This window comes from Lactuca virosa, chromosome 8 (assembly GCF_052849685.1).
Source record: "Lactuca virosa cultivar CGN04683 chromosome 8, Lactuca_virosa_CGN04683_v6, whole genome shotgun sequence".
NCBI lineage: Eukaryota > Viridiplantae > Streptophyta > Magnoliopsida > Asterales > Asteraceae > Lactuca > Lactuca virosa.
In genome coordinates, this window is record NC_136433.1 from 257,064,795 (window position 1) to 257,071,001 (window position 6,207).

A 6,207-nucleotide genomic window follows, 5' to 3' on the forward strand; every position below is an offset into this window, starting at 1 on the left:
CTACTTGGGTATTGAGGTGACTCAATAAGAGAAAGGAATCAACCTAAAACAAACATCATATGCCAAGAGTTTGTTGAAAAAAATAAGCATGGAAGAATGCAATGGGGGCGTAGGTACCCATGGAGCACAAGCTGGAATTGACAAAAGATGAAGATAGTGAACCCGTAAATGCTATTGAATATAGAAGTATTGTTGGTGGTCTGAGATATTTATGCCACACTAGACTTGACATAGCATATGCAGTGAGAATTGTATGTCGGTTCCTTGAAAGGCCCACTAAACTTCACCATCAAGCTGTGAAGAGAATTCTAAGATATGTACAGGGAACTCTAAATCTTGGACTGTTTTAACCTCAAAGCTCTAGAAGGAATGAAGTGATTGCATTCTCGGATAGCAATCACGCCTGACAGAAGAAGTACAAGTGGAATCGTGTTCTACGTGAACGAAAGTCCAGTGACATGGAGTTCCCAGAAATAGAGGTGTGTTGCACTTGCATCGTGTTTGAAGCGGAGTTTATGGCAACAACTATGGCAACATGTCAAGGAGTCTGGCTTCGTTGGTTGATCCAGGAGGTAACAGGGAAAAACTAGGTCCAGTTACAATCCACATCAACAATAAGTAAGCTATTGAACTAGTAAAGCATCCCGTCTTCCATGGGAGAAGCAAGTATATAGATACCCGGTTCCATTTTATTAGAGTATGCATTGAAAGGGGGGATGTTGTTGTAAGGCATGTTGTAAGTCATGAACACAAGGTTGATATCCTCACCATACAGTTGGCAAGAAACATGTTCAAGGAAATGCGAGAAAATCTTGGAATGAAGACTCTGGATTAAGGGGGAATATGTTGGTTTAATCCAGAGGTTATATTGGGAAACATATGTTTATTTAGTGGTTTGACTCTATCAAAAGGCCATGTTGGCCATATTTCCTTTTCTTTAGGCGTAATCAAGAAGTGGGTTAGTTCCCCCAATATTTTAGGAAGCATTTTCATTTTTATAGATGTACTCTATTTCCCTTTTGCAATATAATGAAAAAACTTAGAAAAGTTGTTCCAATTCGGTGTGTTCTCCCAAATCAAAAGTTAAATGTGCAGTTTTTGTCCCACCTGCAAGTGCCTTTTTCTGTTTTCTGCCATCACTCATTGCTCCAATTCGATGTGTTCTCCAATTCGGAGCTTTTGGCTATCATATTCTATATTTAAAGGTTTATTGGAGAATGAAATGTACAATAAGTGAAAATATAAGAAATTTTATGACAGATGGGGACATTGCAGCAGGAAGGCAAGATCATGTGCTGTGTCTTCTAACTTGTATAAAAGTATGATCTTGAATAGCACAACCACAAAGTCACAAGCAATAATATGGCTTAATCATGTACTTGTGTATAGAAAATAATTAACAAAGCAGATAACTTGTATCACCAGTATTCTAAATTAAGGTGGGAATGAAAAACGGTAGAAGCATCATGGTCCCATGTAATATTAAGAGGAATGTGGTAATGGCCCCTAACAACCACGAAATTGTGGCTCAGGTCTCTGGGGTTTTCTTGAAACATATGTGGCCCTATCATTAATAGGTGAATTAGACATTGGATCTGTCTTACAGGTTGGAAGACAAAGCCATGTGAGGTTGCATTTTCTTCCACCAGATGTCACCATCCTCTATCAAGATCTCCTTGTATCTCTGTATATAAAAACCATTCGATATGAATAACACAACCACAACTTCCTCTGAAATCCTTCACAACTTTTCACCAAGAAGACGTGCATGCTTTGAGAGTTTCCATCCTCAATCAGGATTTAGAAGTGAACAGAAACTACCATCCTTAAAAATGGCCATCCTTTTTCCTCGGATCATTCAAGCAAAACAAATTCTCAGAAGATCATTATCCAATGGAAGCAGCACAACCAAATGTATGGACATTCCGAAAGGCTATTTAGCAATTTATGTTGGTGAGCAAGAGAAGAAGCGTTTTGTGGTTCCTGTATGGTTGGTAAGCTAACCTGCATTTCAAGAATTACTAGATCAGGCAGAGCAAGAATTTGGGTATGTTCATCAAATGGGCGGCCTCACAATTCCATGCAGTGAATATACATTCAGTGATATTGCTTCTCAGTTGGGCGCATTATGACTTCTATACAGCATTCTTACAACCAATTAACCACTAGCTAGGTTTTTTGTCATTTGTATTTAAATCGAGACAATTTTCCCACTCATATGAAATCAGATCAAGGAACAGTTTTGAGTTCACTATAATTTGTTTAGTGTATGAATGAGAAATTTTTTCAGGGTTGATTATTTTGGAAATGTGAATTTTGGGAGTGAAATGGAGTTAACAAAGATTGTTGCTTTTGTTCATGACCTATCATCAGAAATATAATTGGTAAACAATATGTAGCAGTTGGGTCCATGACCTTATGATGGTGATATATCAACCATTAAGTCTAACATGCTTTTGTTCTTTAACCAAAGTAAAATCCAAGTTGGCTAAACATTGATGCATTACAAGACAAATTGGGTCCCACTTGAAAACAATTCCATCGCATGAAAAATGAACATGGTGATTACATATACCAATGGAGTTATAGCAATGTTTAACTAATCTTTTGATTACTTACACACCCAAAGATCATGTAAATTAAAGCCAATGAATCATGTTGTTAAAGCTATGCAGTTTCCTTATCACAACTAACTAATACGTGAAATTGTTGCATACAACATTAATTGAGAATCGTATAACATCCGTAGAAGTATTATGTTTAATCATGATTATGCACTTTGACCGTTATGTACAGGACAGTGAAAAAAACATTGATATTTGATTTTGGTTCCTCATATCGTTGTTAGCATATGTTGTTATTAGCTTAACAAACTCCTCCAATTTGAATAAAGGATAGTAAAACTCAAATCTGTCCCATTCAAGATATTCAAGTTTTTGCCATGCAATCATGTTTCTGAGCTCATTACAAATAGCATTTCATGAGTCCAAATCCAATTTCAACATCTATTTGAATAATTTCGAATAATCAACTTACTAGGGTTTGGTTATTACCTCAAGAATCTGTAAAATTGAAGGACAATAGGAATTTTGGGTTACCAAATGTGAGAAATCACGCACCCCTTATATGATTTCTGCGTTCCGATTCTCCTTACCCTTTCTCTGGTTAGGTTCCCTCTCAACAGAAAACAAAGAGACCTTGAAGGTCTCCCCTTCTTTCCAGATTGTAGACCTAAGCAGGCACACAAGGAAACCAGCATTTTCTTTTCTTTTGTTAACATTCGATCGACGCTCACAAGAAAAGAAAATAAGGTGCGCCCCAATTTCAACTTTTGATCCCATCACTTAACCTCCGTTTACAATATGTCATTTATCTTCTATTTATTTTTTATACGACCCAAAAATAATAAGTAAATGATTTTTCCCTCTATTTTTAAATTCGAAATATTTTAAAATACCCTTCTACTTTATCACTTATTCAACATACATATCATTTTAAATAAATGAACAATTAACTTACTTCATTTTTTTATGAGTTTCCGTTTAATAAAATTTGAGTTATTAATTTCTGTTTTTGCCCAACATGCCTTAAAGTTCTTATATACTTTATTGCCTTGTGTTTGACATAAAATTTGGGATGTTGCCAGGTCTTTTCAAGAATACCACTCATCCACGACCTGAGTTAGTGTAAGCTATGACGTTCACTCCATGTTCAAAGACATAATCCGTAGAAGCTAGGTCATCAAGCGTATTATTAAATTTGGGATGTTACTCAATCTCTACAAGAATACCACCCATCCACGACCTAAGCTAGTGTAAGCATGTGACCTTCACTACATATTCAAAGACATAATTCATAAAAGCTAGGTCATAAAGGTCAACAATAGTCTCATTCTGATTTTGAGAACCAGATGGTGTCACACCAGTAAGAGGTGTCACACCAGTAAGAGGACGCAAATCACGCTTCAGACGCAAAAGAGCCCATATAAACAAATACTGTACTCAACACATGATGCCTGAAAATAGTCGAGTAGCTAAGAAAATTGAGGCAATTATTGCTCACGGTTCGGAAACTAATATCAAAAAACCAATCCAAATCCATCCTAAGACAAGCCAAATGATCAAAAATTTGCTTCTTCTCGTCATAATGAAACTTGACTCTGTCAGTCATCTAAAGCTTTTCAATCAAGACATCAGTAAAACGTTGCACCTTGATGACATATTAAAGCTCAAATTCTCAAATCCCATCCATGGCAACCTTTGGTATTGATTACAAAAACTCACATATTCTGTTTCCACGCTTGCTAATTGGAACCCCTCTAGGGACTCCTTCAAGTTATCCACCTGCTTCCTTTATACTGCTACGATGAAATTGATGAGCAATATACTCCTCTAACCGAGAAACACACTCTATGTGGTTGGTCGCCTCTACAAACACGAAGACCGAAAAAGAACAAAAAAATGTAGTTAACAAAAAAGCTTTTGAAAAATTAGCAAAGCCACCACTGATAGATAAAAAGATACCACCTATGAATAGGAGTGAGCACTGAGCACAATACGGTTAGGTGTAATTTTTGACCAAATGAAACCACAAATAGGAACTACGGTTAGGCTATAGGGAGTGGTAACATGTTTAACACCTTGCCGCATCACATTTTTACCTGCCACCTAAGCTTCATATACACTTGGATTTTAGAAAAAAAATCTAATGAAAAAGAGCCAATTAGAATCTTTTGATTTTTTTTTTAAAAAAAGGAAAAAAGAAGAAAAGAAACACAAAAAGAAAGAGCCAATCTGTCGCACCCCCAAACCAGAACGGCGGAAACGTTCGGGGGCGGAGGACTTTAGGTAAGTATCACAACACATGCAATATAGTAATAAAAGTACAAACAACCATTGCATTAATAAGTATAAGTTTTACATAAGTGTTCAAACATTACATATTCACACAGTAAAGTAGGTACAGTAGAAGACAAGAGTCGCGGTACGGTAGTAGGTAGTCTTCTCAAAAGCTTCGGGAGTGTACCTGTCTACTGGATTCCTGAGAATACAAGTTATTTGGAAAGAGTAGATCAGCATTTAAGCTGGTGAGTTCATAAGTATTTTAGTTCTGTTAAGTATACCCTAAGTTCTTTGAATAAGTTCACTGGTTTCTCCAGGAAATCCTATATTTCCTGAGGTGATTAACTGATAACCTCAATAGTTTCCCTTTGTAATTACTTAGTTTATAATGATTATATATAACACAATATCGAATGGACAGTCAAATGGGTGTATCTGCCCTAAGCCCACAACCAAACAAGGAACATGAAGTAAGGCGGAAGTCACACATTTCACTGTCAATCGGATATTACTTATGTACAACTCTGGTGTAATAACTAAGGAATTATAGAATTAACCACTAAAGGTCTTTTATGTTATACTAGTTTATAAAGATTGAATGACTAAGTTTCATTTGATAAGTGGTTTAATCCCATGAACCGTTTCCTTTGTATAAGTGGTTTAATCCCATAAACCGTTTCATTTGTAAAAGTGGTTTAATCCCATGAACCGTTTCCTTTGTATAAGTGGTTTAATCCCATAAACCGTTTCATTTGTAAAAGTGGTTTAATCCCATAAACCGTTTCATTTGTAAAAGTGTTCTTAGTTATATCTGTTCTATAGTGAAAACCTTAGTATTAATCCTGGAGAGTATTGTATTATCCATAATACTGCCTTGTGGTTTTAAATGTTCAAAACCAGAAGTACAATACTTGATTTCATGATACGTGGCTTTTACTGTAAGTAAAAGCTACTGAAGGTATATTTGGTTGAGATGTAATTAACTTTTCTTACTGTTATAAGAGAAGTATATTACTTTGTAATTCACTTGTTGTTTTATCCATGTGAGTTCTATTAACCATACTAATATGACTGATATACCTGCGGCGACGTTCTTCAGGCGTCGGAATGGAATGATATTTGACACCCTAGGCCTGCCGGCCAAACTGTAGCGAACAGTAGAGGTGCGGGATTGTCAGTCCCATATAGATCTATACACAAATTCACGCTCTCCCTACAAGAGATTCTGGCTAATAGTTCAGGACTTAAAAGGTCGTACATAGATAAGTACACCGTGAAGGGTCTCACAAATTTATTGTTTCAACGAGATTTACGATGTATTATTATTACCCTGTGAATGCTAACTCTGGTACTTTGTATCGTACCC